General features: G+C 34.8%; 1 protein-coding gene across 3 annotated transcripts in view; it reads left to right on the plus strand.

The window, feature by feature from the left end:
• Positions 1–16,833, plus strand: part of LOC129495406 (zinc finger protein 407-like) — a 448,575-nt gene that overhangs the window by 137,946 nt on the left and 293,796 nt on the right. The gene's annotated exons all lie outside the window — the stretch shown is intronic.

Raw genomic sequence — 16,833 nt, forward strand, 5'->3', positions numbered from 1 at the left:
TTCAGCATAGTTCATGCTGAATTTAGAATAATTAGAGACATCGAGGTCAGTTAGGGTCTTTATTTTAATTGTTTAGAAAATGGATGATGAAATCATTAAGTAAGGGAACAAAGATGGATAGATAGAGGAGGAGTGACCCAGGGGATGCAGAGCTGAGACTTGCTCACTGTTGACATGAATGTGACTTGGCATGGTGAGAGTTGACTTTAGATTTGTGATTTGTATGCTTAGTTAGAAAGTGGTGTTTTATTAGCTAAGATAGAGAACACAGCAGAAGGAGGAAGTTACAGGGATTAGGGATTGCAGTGTGGGAGAGAAGATGACATGTTCAGTGTTTGTGCGGAATTTACAATGACCGTCGAATATTCAGATTGGAGATACGTAGCAGGCAGCTGGAAACCAGAGTTGAAAACTTGAAAGATGTGTTTGTCTGTTTGTATGTCATTTTTACGTGGTGTGGCTATCACCATATAGAAGAATGATATTAAAAAATGAGAACAGCATTTTTTTTTTCTCTTTGATACTCAGTTTGAAGGAACATGAATGTGTTTGGTCAGGGTTTATGCTGTCATAGAAGGTGTGTGTGTGTGTGTGTGTGTGTGTGTGTGTGTGTGTTTGTGTGTGTGTACAGGCATACCCCTTGTTTAATGTTTTGGCTTATCTTCAGTTAAATATAAGATCATATGATACTCTGAAGTTTTCATATTTATAATATAGGAGATTCTCTCTGAGGTTTTAAATTACTAAATCAGATAAGGACCCTTGTAAGTTTATTTGAAGTATATAATATTCCCTTTTTAGGATAGGTAGTGATAAAATCCTAATTAAGTTGTCACTGTTTTAAGATCTCTGAAGTTCCCTAATTGGAATTCATACAGGTATTTTTAATGGAAATAACCTCTTGCAATCTAAAATGTTGTGAAAGGAATTTTACTACACTCCGTCTGCCCTTATCTGGAACATTCTGCCTTTTTAGATATTTGTATATTATGTCTGTTACCTCTAAAAGAATAGATATATTATGATTTATTACCTCTTCCTGCTTATAAGATACATTTTTTTCATATTTTAACATTTTTGAAATTGTGATGTGTTTACAGTTAATTGGGGCATTAATTTGATGTTTTTTCACCTTTGGAAAAGATGTTAGTAAATCAATTGTATATCTCAAAATCAATACTCAGAATCAGAATCAAGTAAATACTACACACTAAATTATTATAATGCACTACCCCAGGCATTTACTATTGTCATGGGGCACTTTGATTAGTTGATTCCAATTTTGGCTCTTTAGTTATTTTTTAGTACTGAGTTTAGTGTTTAACCTCTGGCTGGAAACACTGATTTTTCCGACCTTCTGGCGATAGATTAACACTGAGAATTTATTAATGAACTCATGATTCCTCCAACAATTTCTATCTGTCACTTACTTAGGGAAATGATCCCTCAATGGTTATGTGCTGACTTCCCTTCTGATGCTGGGAATGTCTGTTCATCTTTGTATTTCCAGAGTGAACCTCGTGAAGTGGCACATGCTAAATGTGGTGGATTGGCTCACAACTTTGACCTTACGTATGGTCCAATACCTGCTTTTCTTTTTGAGAGTCCAGGATCCTATGGACTCATTGAAACTCCACCTCTGTAGTAGACAGTGTTGGAAGGGATATCCAGAAAAATTCACTTGCTTTTATTATGTTTTTAAGATTATTGAATTAAGACACTAATTAGAGAATATTTGGAAATTAAAGAAAATCTTAAAAATTCTAGCATAATCTTACAGCACAGCAATTGTCATGGTGAATTTTTAATTGTATATATATATTTTAGATAATTTTGTCTACATTTATATATGACATGAAATTAAAAAGTCATTTTTTTCCAAATTATTCTAAAATGTTTCTTTAGTTCTCTTTAACTAAAACACCAGATATTGATATATTCTTTATTGTAGATTTCTAACTTCACTTGTCTTTTTTTGTGGTCTGAATAATAGGTTTAAATCAAGGTCCTTCTAACAAAGTCTGTCATGAGAAAATAGGTTTATGTTTGGCACGGTTTCTCTTTCACTAAAGCTAGCTATGCTTATTTATAATTCAAAAAATATCAATGTGTGTACATTTTTATGACTACGTTGCACAAAAGAAAATTACTATTTCTTTCATACTATTTCTTTCCTACAGCAGTAGGAATTATTATGAGTATTTGTAGAAGTATTGAAGTCTGTCTCAGTGGATTTATGTGAGTGTGACTTTTCCTAATTTAAGAATGTACATTCAAGTTATTGCTGTACTTTTTTACTTCTTGACTGATTGAAAAATGTTGATTTTGTTATTACAGAGTACCAAATAAATAGGAGGATGAAGTTTTCTCTTTTGAGGGAATTCCAGTTTTACTTTGTACCTACTCCTTTTAATCTAAAAATTGAAACAAAAGTTGTGTTCTGAATCCTCATTGTTGCAATCGGTGACTAGTTAGAATATACTATATGTAAGGCTATTAGGTCTACAAATGCCGTCATATAATTACATTATTATTATTATCTTAGGGTTATAGCTTTGGAAGTTTTAAGTGCTAGGTTTCTCCTTTTGAAAACAGAGGTGGGAGTCATAAAGAACTGGCAGGATTTGTTTACTGAAGAAGTACTGCCTTTTTAATTTCAGGTTTTGGATTCAAGTAGAATTTTGAGGAAAAGTATAGTCTGTAGAATTGATCTTTTTACTTTTCTGGTGTTATTGGAGTTTTAATATAAATTATCGCTTGAATTGCTGTTACAGTCTTTCTGAGTTTCCTGGGAACATATCATCAGCTGTTCCTGCCTCTTGGCACTTGGTCATATTCTGTGTGCTGTGGCAGGCTGCTGTTTATGGATGCCCAGCAGAGAAGTACTGAGGCTCAGTTCTCCCAAATGTGGAGACTACTGTGGGTTGGACAGCATGCCGTCGTGTAGACTGCCCTCATCCATCCCGTTGTGTCCAGTACTGTTTCTGGAGTGGGAGGAAGTTATTTCTTCCAAAAGGTTCAAATGAATTTTTAGATAATATTATTTAATAACATTTCAAATAAATTTGACTACTTATAGATATGTTACCTGTTGTTTGTGAATGTATTTAAATTCTGAGTAATAAAAACATACTGTTCCTGTTTTTAGATTTACAGATTTTTATAGGAGATAAAATGAGAATATGGACAAAATGGGAACACTTGGAAGTTGATAGATTGAACATAGAAGTTTTTGATGCAGTAGAAACTATTTAAAAAACAAGATTTGTGTCCAGGAATCAGGAAAAATTGGAAATAACCCAAATGTCTTTTTATTACTGCCATATCCCGTTTTTGAAAAAAATAAGCCAAACTAAGCAATATAGTATTTATTCTATTACTTTATAATATTATAAAATATATTGTCACATTATAATGAGGTAATATAATAATTATTTGATTATATTGAGGATATGTACATATCTTGTAAAACTATCAAATCAAGTGAAGGAATGATGTAATTATTCAGCATATATTCATCTTTCAGACAGTAGGCAGTGAGATGAGATTAGGGGAAAGCATACAGCTTAGTATTATTTTCCATACTTGCCTTGCTTACTTAATGTTCTTTACTCATTTAAAATATTATATAAATAAAATATTTCTTAAGATCTGGTTTAAAAAGGCAGCACATGGGCAGCCCTGGTGGCTCAGCAGTTTAGTGTTGCCTTTGGCCCAGGGCGTGATCCTGGAGACCCAGGATGGAGTCCCATGTCGGGCTCCCTGCACAGAGCCTGCTTCTCCCTCTGCCTGTGTCTCTCTGCGCCTCTCTCTCTCTCTGTCTCTCATGAATAAATAAATAAAATCTTAAAGAAAAAAAGGCAGCACAAGAATTGGTTACTTTGTTGGCTCAGTGTGTCTGGGCTGCTGTAACAGACTAGCAGAGAGGAGATTGGGTGGCTCATACACAGACATAGATTTCTCACAGCTAGAGGCTGAATATCCATGGCCCAAGCACCTGCAGATTTGGTGTCTGGTGGAAGCCCACTTCCTGGTTCAGAGACAGCTTATTTCTTCTTGTGTCTTCCACATGGCAGCTCTGTGGGCTGGGTTATTTTTTTTATAAGGGCACTAATCCCATTCATGAGGGCTACACTCTTGTGACCTAATCACCTCCCAACCACCTCAGGTCCTAATACCATGAGGATTAGATTTTATCATGTGAATTTTGGGGGGACACAAGGCATTCAGTCTGTAACATGTTTGGAGAATCATAAATGGACCATATAGGAGGTGAGTGAAAAAAACATCACCTAGGAATATATGACTAATTATGCCTTTTAGGATATTTATAAGTTATTTTAATGGTGTTACAGAACGTAAACAATTATATGGAAATTTGTCTGATTTAGAACAGAAACTGAAAATTGCAACTTCCCACTAGTCAGTAAAAAATTACCGTTGATCTCACAGGATAATTGTCAAAATCAGATGTAATAAAGGATATAGGAAAAATTGTAAGATTTAAATGCTGTTAAAATATAATGTCATTCCTACTCTGGTATTCTTTGCAAACATAGTTATTTGACTTTGTGGGTCACAGTATTTCTGCTTTGCTTAAAACTGTGTTCTTGTTCTCGACTGTTTTTTTTTTTTTTAAAGATTTTATTTATTTATTCATGAGAGACACAGAGAGAGCGAGAGAGAGGCAGAGACACAGGCAGAGGGAGAAGCTGACTCCATGCAGGGAGACTGACATGGGACTCGATCCCGGGTCTCCAGGATCATGCCCTGGGCTGAAGGCAGCGCTAAACTGCTGAGCCACCCAGGCTGTCTGTTTTTAATAATAGAACGCACACCCTTGTTTTGTATTAGTTACTTCAACACATTTTTGGTTCCTTTGGGAAAAAAAAACCCAAACACTGCCAATATTGATTGAGGAATGTCAGTTACGTATAAGTGAGCATTTAGAGTAGACAGGTGTCAGTTTTGTCTGGTTCAGGAAACTAGTCTGTGGTTTTGTGTCACTTCGGATGACTACCACTCCACCTGGTTCAATCTCTTTGCTCAGGATACTGCTTCATGGAAGGCTGGAGTTTTGCTAATTCTGTCCTTATATAAGCAGCATAGGTTTCCTGTGTGTGTTTATCAGTTGGTGTATCCCTGAAACTGACATACATAAATATTTCTTGCTCATATGCTTTCCTAATGTTTTCATTCATTTAGTAATACAGTTGATTCTTTTCTTTACTTCTTTTTGCATAGAGAGACCTAGTATTAGCAACTGAATACTCACCCACTGAAACAGAAAACACCACCATGATTTCATTGAAGGCACCAAGCATCTGCTCATTTACTGAAGGGAATTACATAGTATTCTCTATACAGAATCTCACTTCACACTTTGAAGTATATTTGTCTGAGAAAAGGGCAGTGTATGAAATTGGGTAAATTATTTTTTCACATTTACTTGATTGATAAGAGGTTAAGTTTCGTCAAGTACAACCAGTGAGTACTCTTATTTTTAAAGTTAGGTTCCATAGACTATAAGTTCAGCATTTTATTAGACTGCTGAAGAAAATTATGTAGGCTTAATAGAATTAAAAACTGCCTTATATACCTGGCACATGTGTATATGTCATTGTACTCATAATCAGTTGTAAATGTACTTAAAGTATAAGCAGCTCTTCTCTGGCAATCTTTTGATGACATAAAAGTGAAATGATATGGAGATTTGTTTTTGCCAATTTGTAAATTACTTACACATCTGTTTTTATTAATAACTTTAAACATTTTATGTATTTAGGTAAGCTGTTCAAAAATGTTTCTAAGAAAGTTTTATATGTGGGAACATCTGGCTTATTAATTTGCATAGTAGAAAATCCACACCCTTGTTACTGTTTGGTGATACAGAGTACATAACAAGCACTGAATTTAGTACTCATTTGGCCACACAAAGTTCAGAACAATGTTCATGCTTGAGAGTATTAGTTAAGCTCACATTATCTTCTCTTTTAACTAAAATATCAATATTTTGAATATTAACAGTGAATGGAAATCTACATGGTGGGACTGAGAAAAATAGAATACATATCTGCTTTGAGGAGAAAGTAACCTAAAAGAAATCACTTCTATATTTATATACACATATATATCTATAGGTAGAATTTTAAATAAGTTTAAGTGTCATCAATGGCTGCTAACATTGCACAGTTTGTCAAGTCTGCCAGATGGGATACCACTGAAGAAATATTACATATTCTGGTTTTATGACATTAAAAGTTAAATATTACTTGGTTATGTTTGAATATTTTTAAAAAAAATCACTTGTGTACATGTGTGTGTACATGGGAATATGTTGAAATATTTAAATGCTGTGAAGAGTTTCTTTTTCTAGATTAAAATTTTATTATCAGACATGAGCTAGTGTTTATAAATTATAGAGATTTTTTCAGTAATTTTCACACAGTAAATTTTGAGAGTTGGTCAGTTTTTTTAATGTTGCTAAAACTTTAAAATTATCTCAAAGTTCTTCCTTGTATACAGAGTCAACTTTTTGATGATGATTTCTGTATATGTTTGGGCAGCAATTATCAGAAAAAGCTTGGAAAGTCTTTTGATATTTAAGACATCATTATTTGAGTATATCCTTCTTACCATCAAAAATTATACAGGAGAGATTCATTGTGAAATCAGCTGATGTATCATTGTTGCATTTTACTGATTAAAAAAACATTAAAAACAACTAATGAAGTTTCTGTTTAAAATAGTTTATATTGATACAAAGATTTTGATTTCACTCCAGTTTTTATCCCTTTTTACTTGAAAAGCAAAAGAAAAAAAATTGTCCCTATGGCTTTCAATCTATAGAAAATGAAAAGAATTTTAATTTTATGGCAGCAATCATAAACAGTACATTAGGTTTTCTATAATAACATGTACCATTAAAAACCTTCATTATGGCGGTATCTTACGATCTCTACATTGCAATGAGGAGTAAAGAACATTATTAAGCATGAGAATTTCTTGGCATTTTTACCTGTCGTGGGCTTTGTAGTGTCAAAGTACAGTACGGTCACTCTGGCACTAGCTGACAGACATAGACAGCCCTGGTGTCACTGTGTATTATCACCTCGTGTAACTGGAAGTGCTCCCTGAAGCCGGCCTGTGTCGCATAGTCCTAGATGAGGTCTTCATGGGTGCTGACCATAAAAAGTTCATCAAAGTAATGAGGCGAGGAGAGAGCTTGGTGCTCATGGGCAGAGCTCAGCACCAAGGAGTGTGAACTGGCTCCAGCTGTGACAATAAAACAGCAGGTGGCTGCTGTCATTAGGGGTGGCAGATGAGGCAGGGGACTAACATGCAGCCCACAAAACTCTCATTTGTTAGCCATCGCCACTGTACCATGCAAAATAGCTTCCATCTCAGTCAATTTTACCTCTCAGAATATTCTACATCGCCACAAGCATATGTGGGCCCCACGTATGCACATCTCTCCTGCCTCTTAGATCTGCTTGTCTGTACTGTACCTTGGTGTCCCTAACTTTATCTTACCTCCCTTCACATACCTCTTGCTGTCTTGACCAAGAAGGCACTACGTTAGCAATCCTTGTTGAGCATGGCCTGTGCCATTCCAGGAATCTGCTTGAATTTTTTTAAGATACCAGTGCCATCTTTGCTCTTGGGCTACCTTGTTAGTATTAAGGGATGTTTACTTTGTAAATGAAGGCAAAGGTTAACTGCGATACCCTTCTTTTGGACGACCTATTGTCCTTGCCATCTCTGGAGAAGAATGTCCAAGTAGAGAGAGAAATAGAAGAAAGGAAGCTGAGATGCCTGGGTGGCTTCACAGATGTATTGTGTGAGGTGCTATCCTGCATGTTGCAGAGCTATTCTTATAGGATTAATTTTCACTTAAAAATAAAGCGTAGTGCTGTTGTAATCATAATTGGCTCCATGAACATTCCAGCATATTGTTGTGGTTGAAAGTCAGCCACAGTAAGCCTAAACCTTAATATCTTATTTGGGGAGTAAAAGTCCAAATAATAAAAACCATTATTTTTCCTTCAATACTGTAGGGAAAGGAAATTAAATTAGTATGAGAATAAGGAACTGGAGATATAAGGCCTCTTATTGCCATCTCTACATATTAGATGAGTATGAAATCTTGTCAGCTCTCTTTTGCAATTTTCTGAAGCAAAACAGAGGCCAAAATTCAGCAAGTAAAGTCAAATAGTTAATATATAACCAACTCTTATTGATTTATTATTTTTTTATTGAGAGAAGAAAGACAAGTTTAACCTATGAAGAGTACATTCATGTTATTTTATAACATGTCCATTGCTCCTACATTTGTTGAAAGAAGTTTTAGAATTTATCTTTGTTTTGTTTGTTTTTGTTAGTATCACTATACACACATGGATTCTTTTTTTTTATTTATTAGGAATAATTTCCGTAACTAACGTGGTGCTCACATTACTCCGACCTGATCAACAGAAGGAAGACTGTGTTGTCTTCTGTGTTCTCTCAATGTCTCTGTCATTCTCTGAGCATTTTCTTATTTCTGGCATAGCCAGATAGCCCAGCCCTAGCATCACGTGGTTTTGTCATTTATTCTATTAGTAGAATTAGTAGCACATATTATATTCATTGATTTCTGTATGTTTAACCAGACTTGCCTTCTTAGATAAATCCCTTTTGGTAAACATACTTAATTCTTTCCACATGTTGCTGGTTTCAGTTTGTTAGTATTTTGTTGAAAGTAATGCTTCCGTGTTCATGAGCAATTATGTCTTCATCTTGTTTTTGTATGGGAGTAACACTGGCCTCACTGATGCTCTTGGGAAATGTTTGAGTAAATTCCTTTTCTATTTTCTGGAGGAGTTGTAAAACAATGGTTTTACTATCTTTATTAAATGTTTTGTAGAATTCACTGGAGAAGCCATCCAAACCTGAGCTTTCCCTGTTCAAAATGTTTTGATAAGTAATTCGGTCTCTTTTCTTGTCATGAGTCTGTTCAGATTCTAAATTCTTTTTCGCCAGTGTGATTTGTTCTTCTTAGGTGTTTGTCCATTTCAGCCAGTGTGTCTAATTTGATGGCACACAATTGTTCATGGTATTGCCTTTTATTCCTTTTTCCTCTATAAGATCAGTAATGTCGCCCTTTGCATTCCTAATCTAATCATTTGAGACCCCCTCCCCTGTTGTTGGAACTAACAGTGTATCAGTTTTGATGATCTTTTCAAAGAACTAACTTACGTTTTTGTTGATTTTGACTATTTTTCTATTTTCATTATTTATGCTCTAGTTTTTCTTCCATCTGCTTGTATTCGGTTGGTTTTGTTTGCTTTTCTTTTTTTAGTTTCTTAACATGGATAGTTAGGTTGTTGATTTGAGACTTTTCTTCTTTTTAAATACAGATGTTTACAGCTATAAATTTTTCTCTGCCTACTGCTTTAGCTGCTTCCTGTAATTTTTGTTATGTTCTGTTTTTGTTTCCATTCATCTCAAAATGTTTCCAAGTTTATTTTGTTCTTTATTCTAAGGATCCATTATTTACTTAATAATATGTTATTTAACTTCCACATATTTATAAATTTCCCAAATTTCCTTTTTTATAGATTGCTAGTTTAATTACATATGGTTAAAAGAAATAAAAGTATTTGGTGTTTGATTTCACTCCTGGCAAATGTATTGAGGCTCATTTTATGTCCTCACATACAGCCACTATTGGAGACTGTTCCATCTACCCTTGATTGTTTTTTATGTGACATGTTGTACAGGTATTTGTTAGTTCTGCGTAATTTATATATATATTTTAAGGAATTTATTTATTTATTTATGAGAGACACAGAAAGAGAGGCAGAGACATAGGCAGAGAGAGATACAGGCTCCCTGTAAGGAGCCTGATGTGGGACTCGATCCCAGGACCCCAAGATCACACCCTGAGGCAAAGGCAGACGCTCAACCACTGAGCCACCCAGATGCCTCTTAATTTATATTTTTATTTGAATTTTCTCTTTCCCCATTTTATAGTCTACCTAGTTGTTTTCATTATTGAAAATAGGATTTAATGTCCTCAACTCATATTTGAATTTTTCTTCTTTGCCCTCAATTCTGTCAGTTTTCACTTGATGTAGTTTGGGGTTCTATTGTTAGGGTTATATGTGTTTATAATTTTCCTCTCTTACCGATGGATTGACTTTTTTAGCATAAAACATCCTTTTTTGATCTCCAGTAATAGTCTGTGTGTTAAACTTCTGTGTCTGATTAGTAGTATAGTCATTGCAACCTCTTTCAGTTAATGATCACATGGTGTTTTTTTCCTCTTCTGCTTTCAGCCCATTCTAGTCTTTGAACTTCATGTTTGTTTTAAGAGCATACAGCTGGGTCATATTTTGAAAATCCATTTTGTTAGTCTCTGCTTTTTGATTGGAGCAGAGCCCACTTATATGTAATGTGAATCATGATGTGATATGACTCATATCTGCCATTTTGCTGTTTGATTTCTACCTACCCTTATGTAATTTTTGTTCTCTATTTCCCCATTATTGCTTTACTTTGCGTGATATTATTTTGTTTCCATTTTAAAATTGCTTTTTTTGACTCATACTTACATGTAATGTGTATGTATGTGTACCCATATTATATTTACACATACATGCATACATTTGTTATGACTATATTAATTACATTATGTTATAATTATATTAATTATTATGTAGTGTATATATTATATATGTAATTATTTACCCTGGGGATGACAATGTCTCAATTTATAACAATCTAGTTTTGTTGACTACAGATTTAATTTTAACACTGTACTAATGCTTTGCTCCTATATAGCTTCATTTCCTTCTTCCTACTTTGTGTTGTTATTTTCTTACAGATTACATTTTTACACTTGTGTGTTGATAAATACAGATTTATAATTATTGCTTTATGCAATTGTGGTTTAATCAAAGAGAAAAAAAGAATTACAAACAGAAGATTTATGTATATTGTTTGTTAGTTATCTTTGTAGTTATCTTTACCATTTCTTCATATGGAATTGAAGTTTTGTTCTTTAATCTCCCTGAGAAGAAGTACCTTTAGTATTGTGGTACAGTTCTGCTGCTGATGCATTCTTTTGCTTTTGTTAATCTGGATATGTCTTTATATTTTCTTCTTTTTATTTATATGTTTTTCTGATATAGAATTCTTTGTTGACATTCATTTCTTTTTCTGTACTTTGAATATGTTATCCCACTGCTTTGTGAGTTGCATAGTTTCCAATGTGAGATCTGTAAATATTACTGAGCATACCTTGAAGTGGAGGAACAGCTTTTCTGTTCTTGTTTTCTGGACTCTTTCCTTATATTTGCCTTTTGACAGTTTATGTTGTATCTAGGTGTGAATCTCTTTAAATTTATCCTATTTGGTGTTTGTTGAGGTTCTTGGATGTGCAGACTGATTTTTCATCTAATTTGTAAAGTTTCTAGCCATTCTTCCTTGAATTTTTTTTCCTCTTCCTTTCTTTTAGCAATCCCACCATGAATGTTTTGGTACACTTGGTGGCATCCTGCCATTCTTGGATGCTTTTCCTCTTCCTGCCTGCCTGCTTCCCTCCCTTTCTCCCTCTCCTTCTTTTGTTCCTCCTTCTACTCCTCCTTTATGTTCACTAATTGTGTTCTTCTGCCAGCTCATATCTACTCTTGAGCCCCTGTAGTGAATTTTTCATTCAGTTACTTTCCTTTTTAACTGGAGAATTTATGTATATTTAAGAATCCTCTCTTTTTGGTATTATGTATTTGATGTCATGATCCTCTTCTGTTTAGGTTGTACCTGTATTTTATTTTTTTTCATTGTATACATTTGTATTAGTTGATTGACTCTGTCTAGTAATTCCATCATTTGGGATTTCTCAGAAATATTTTTTATTGGCTATGTTTCTCCCTTTGTGTAGATAATATTTTTCTGTTACTTTGCATGTCTTAATTTTTGTCTACATGTTTGTTGGTAACCAGAAATTTTAAGTAATATACTGGGACCACTTTGGAAATCAGATCAGCCCCTCCTCAGGGTTTGTTTTTATTGTTGTTTATTTTTGTTGACTTTGCTAAACTAATTCTTAAAATATGTACTCTTTGTCATGTGTGTCCATTGAAGTGACCGCTGGGTAACTTTGATGGTCAGACAGAGGTTTCCTTAAAGGCCTTTTAGTGGTAATTCTCCCCACCTTTGTCAGGGGGCTTTCTTCCCTTGTGGGATGTTTTCAGTGTACCAGCAAGCAGTTATTGGCTCTGACTTGACTTACACTTTCTGCTTATGCAAAGGTTACGTGTTAGCCAGATATGAGATATCATAGGAGCACCTTCTGAGGCCTTTCCCTGGCATCCACACAGCCCTGTTACTATGTGTGGCATTTTATTTTATTTTATTTTATTTTATTTTATTTTATTTTATTTTATTTTATTTTATTTTATTTTATTTTATTTTATTTATTATTTTATTATTTTTAAAAATATTTTATTTATTCATGAGAGACACAGAGAGAGAGAGAAAGAGGCAGAGACACAGGCAGAGGGAGAAGCAGGCTCCATGCAGGGAGCCCAATGTGGAACTTGATCCTGGGACTCCAGAATCACGCCCTGGGCTGAAGGCAGGAGCTAAACCGCTGAGCCACCCAGGGATCCCTATGTGTGGCCTTTTAGATGTGAGGAATATGTAGGAGTTTTTCAGAACTTCCTATCTATATCTCATCCCCCCAATTTTTCCTTTTAATAAAAGTCTTCTTGGTTAACATCTTGTTAGCCTCAACTGGTATCACTCTCAAGCACCTGTGATCTTAAACGGTTGGTCCTGTCTCTCTCCCGGTCTCCTGCCCCGTGAAATTTGCTCAGGATAAAATTCTTCACAAAAACTGAGTCATGAATTGGGTCAAATAAAGAGAATAGACCTTGTCAGTTAGTGGAACATCTCCAATAATTAGGCTTTTGATGAATTCTAAACCTCTTCACCTCTCTCATGGCTGCTAGGCTGCTGGGTTTTCTCATAGCGATCATAGTCGTGATCATGTAGCTTTGCAAGGGTCTTAGGGCTCTATGGGAATGGGCATAGGATTGGGACCGGTTAGAGCACCACAAAGCTCATTTTCCTTACCAATATTCAGCCATTTTCATGAATATACGTTCCTCCTGGTGTTTTTTAGATTAACTTCCGGAGTTCTTAAAAAGTTGACTTTGCCCCTATCCTAGTTGCTTTTATGGAGAAGATATTTGGAGGTTTTCACTTTACCTTTTCAGAAGTCCCTCAAATCACATGGTGATTGTATGTGTAGTTGGAAACTTCTGAAAACTTCATTAGGTCTTTCAGTACATTACTACCCAATTATTTATATTGAAATAGAAATTATTTTAAATGATTTTTTCTCTCTCTCTTTTTAAAGATTTTGAGAGAGAGGGACAGAGTGCACACATGAACGGGGCAGAAGCAGACTCCCTGATGAGCAGGTAGCCCAGTGTGGAGCTTGATCCCAGTACCTTGAGTTCCCAAGATCATGACATGAGCCAAAGGCAGATGAGTAACTGACTGAGCTACCCAGGTGGCCCTTAAATTATTTTCTCTTTATTTTAGTTGACATTTATTAGAGTAGTATTTTGACCTTTTCAGTTTTTATATCTTAATAGGTTATATGTCAATTTAAATTTGGGGCATTATTAATATGATTAACAGGCATTATAAATTATTTACTGTAAAGTTGTTAGGTTTGATGAGGTGATAAAGACATTTACATTTTGTGCTTTTTAGAGCCTGAAAAATATCTTTTTATAACTTGTGTAATATGGTTATATCTTTTTTCCTTCATTTAGATCATGAGTGTTCAGCTTATTTTGGACTTTTCCAGTACCCCTTAGAGTTTTTTGTATAACGAATTTTCTTGGAAATTATTTATTGGTTTGCTAGTACAAGATATAAAATTTACATTCTACTAAGGAGTTAAGTAGTGCTTAAATGTAAGAGCTTGCGATAGTATTGACATATCTTATGTCACCCATGAATACATGTTCTCCCCCTTTAGTGTAATGTAGACTCTAATGTATCAAGCCTATAAACTTACATCTTACGCTTTCCCATCTTCTGCTGTTCAGGTGGGTTGCCACTTGTATTATTTCTAATTTCAGGATAGCTCAGTGCTGCTCTCATGATTGTGATTTTAAGGTTATGTGAAATTCACATTTATTTCTTGAACCTATTACTTTGTTGCTAATTGTGTTATTTTAAAACTATATTCACATCATACATTTGCAGATATAAACATTTACAAATCATACACCAGTGTATAAATGATACTAAATAGGAAATCCAAAAACAATGTTTTCATTAAATTGTTCTGTCTGTATCCTTTTGTTGTATGTAGATTCTTTTTCAAACTTCAAATTTCTCCTCTTTATTTTGAATTATTTTGCTTTAACATAATATGAGACAGTTCTAGTTCCTGAAGTAAAAACCTTCACCAAAGCTGCTTACTTATAGTGTATATGCAGATATTTTTAAGTTTTTGCTGCAGTTCCTAAACCTCAGGCTTTTCTTAATAATTGCTGATGTTCTCTCCACTGTTCCTGCAGTAAAGGTATCTGCTGTGCATCCTGGCAGCACAACATTCGTTTGCAGGTGTAATTGAGCTAGTGATGACTTACTCATGCATGCCACACTTGTGGTTGCCTTGTTCTCTGGGACTCAAGAACCCCAAGTTTTTCCAAATCAGAGAACCATAAAGGCGATACACGGGGTAAGGAGAGGGGGCTAACAGTAAAAAATGTGGTTCTCAATCCCAAAGGAGTGCAAAGGACTGAAATACATATGTTTTCTGACTTTTTCATGAATATACCTTATGAAGCTCATTTCCTTTTAAAAGATTATCTTTAACTTGGCTTAAAGGAAAAAAGGTTTCACACATTTAAAATATACAATCTACTAAGTTTTAGAAGGTGTACACATATGTATATTTCCATGAAACTAGCACCTCAAAGAAGATAATGGACTTTCCCATTACTGCTGAAAAGTTTTCCGTTTTCCTCTGTAACCCTAATTCCTGCCGCTCTCTCCCACCCCTAGTTGCTTGCAGTGGACTTCTGCCACTGTTCCTCGGCCTGCATCTTCTGCAGCTCTGTGTGAATGGAATGGCATTTTCTCATCTCTTCTGTCCAGTGCCTTTTTCAGCAGAGCTGTTTTCCTACCTTTTTGATGTTGCTTCATGTATTGATGGTTAATTAACCTCTTTGTGTTGCTGGATAGAATTACATTTTTCTTCATTCAGTTACTTATCCATTTCCCTTTTGATGAGTTCTGTACAGTTTCTGGATATTTAAAATTATGATGCTGGGACCATTTTTATACAAGTTTTTGCTTGGAAAATCCTTTGATTTCTCTTGGGAAATACCAATGAGTGGGGTTATATAGGTGTATGTTCTCTAGACTATAGGACCAGTCTATATTCCCATCAGGAGTGAATTACAGTTCCTGTTGCTTTACGTACTTGTCCAACACTTGGCATTGTCAATTTGTTAATTTTAGCAATTCCTTTTAGAAAAGTCAAGGAATCTCATTGTGGTTCTAGTTTGCATCTCTGATGACGTTGAGCATCTTCTAGCAAGCTTTTTTTTTTTTTATCATTCACATTTCCTCTTTGGTGAAGAATTTGTTGACCTCTTTTTTTTTTTTTAGGATAGCAAGTATCTTTTAATAATATTTTTAAATTAAGGTATGTACTTTTTTAAAAGACATAACACTGTTACACACCTTAACAGTCTACTGTATGGAATAAACACAACTTTTTTAAAATAAATTTATTTTTTTATTGGTATTCAATTTACCAACATACAGAATAACACCCAGTGCTCATCCCATCAAGTGCCCCCCTCAGTGCCCGTCACCCATTCACCCCCATCCCCCGCCCTCCTCCCCTTCCACCACCCCTAGTTCATTTCCCAGAGTTAGGAGTCTTTATGCTCTGTCTCCCTTTCTGATATTTCCCACACATTTCTTCTCCCTTCCCTTATATTCCCTTTCACTATTATTTATATTCCCCAAATGAATGAGAACATATAATGTTTGTCCTTCTCCGATTGACTTACTTCACTCAGCATAATACCCTCCAGTTCCATCCACGTTGAAGCAAATGGTGGGTATTTGTCATTTCTAATGGCTGAGTAATATTCTATTGAATACATAAACCACATCTTCTTTATCCATTCATCTTTCGATGGGCACCGAGGCTCCTTCCACAGTTTGGCTATTGTGGACATGGCTGCTAGAAACATCGGGGTGCAGGTGTCCCGGCGTTTCATTGCATCTGTATCTTTGGGGTAAATCCCCAACAGTGTTGACCTCTTTTGCCCATTAAATTTTTTTCCTCTTCATTTTTAGGTTTGAGGGTTTTTTAAAAAAGATATTTTCTAACTATAAGTCCTTTATCAAATATATTTATGCAGGTATTTTCTACTCCTCTGTGGCTTTATTTTCTTCAGAGGAGAAGTTTTATAGTTGATACTGTTAAATTTATTTTATTTTTTTATGGGTCTTTGTTGTCATATCCAAGAAATCTTTGCCTAGCTCAAGATCACAAAGATTTTCTCTTATGTTTTCCTTTAGAAGAGTTATAGTCTTAGGTTTCACGTTTAGGCCTGCAGTCTATTTGAGATAATTTTTACAAATGGTGAAAAGTATAAAGGTCAAGATAATTGCCATTTCTTTTGGTCTTCGTTCCTTACTTTCATTTGTCTGTATATCTGCCATCATTCTTTTTTTTGGTCCTGTGTATATAATGTCTCTTTTTTTTCTGTCTTCATCTAAGATTTTTTTCTTTATCATTGG

The sequence above is a fragment of the Nyctereutes procyonoides genome, unplaced genomic scaffold (assembly GCF_905146905.1).
Source record: "Nyctereutes procyonoides isolate TBG_1078 unplaced genomic scaffold, NYPRO_anot_genome, whole genome shotgun sequence".
Lineage (NCBI taxonomy): Eukaryota > Metazoa > Chordata > Mammalia > Carnivora > Canidae > Nyctereutes > Nyctereutes procyonoides.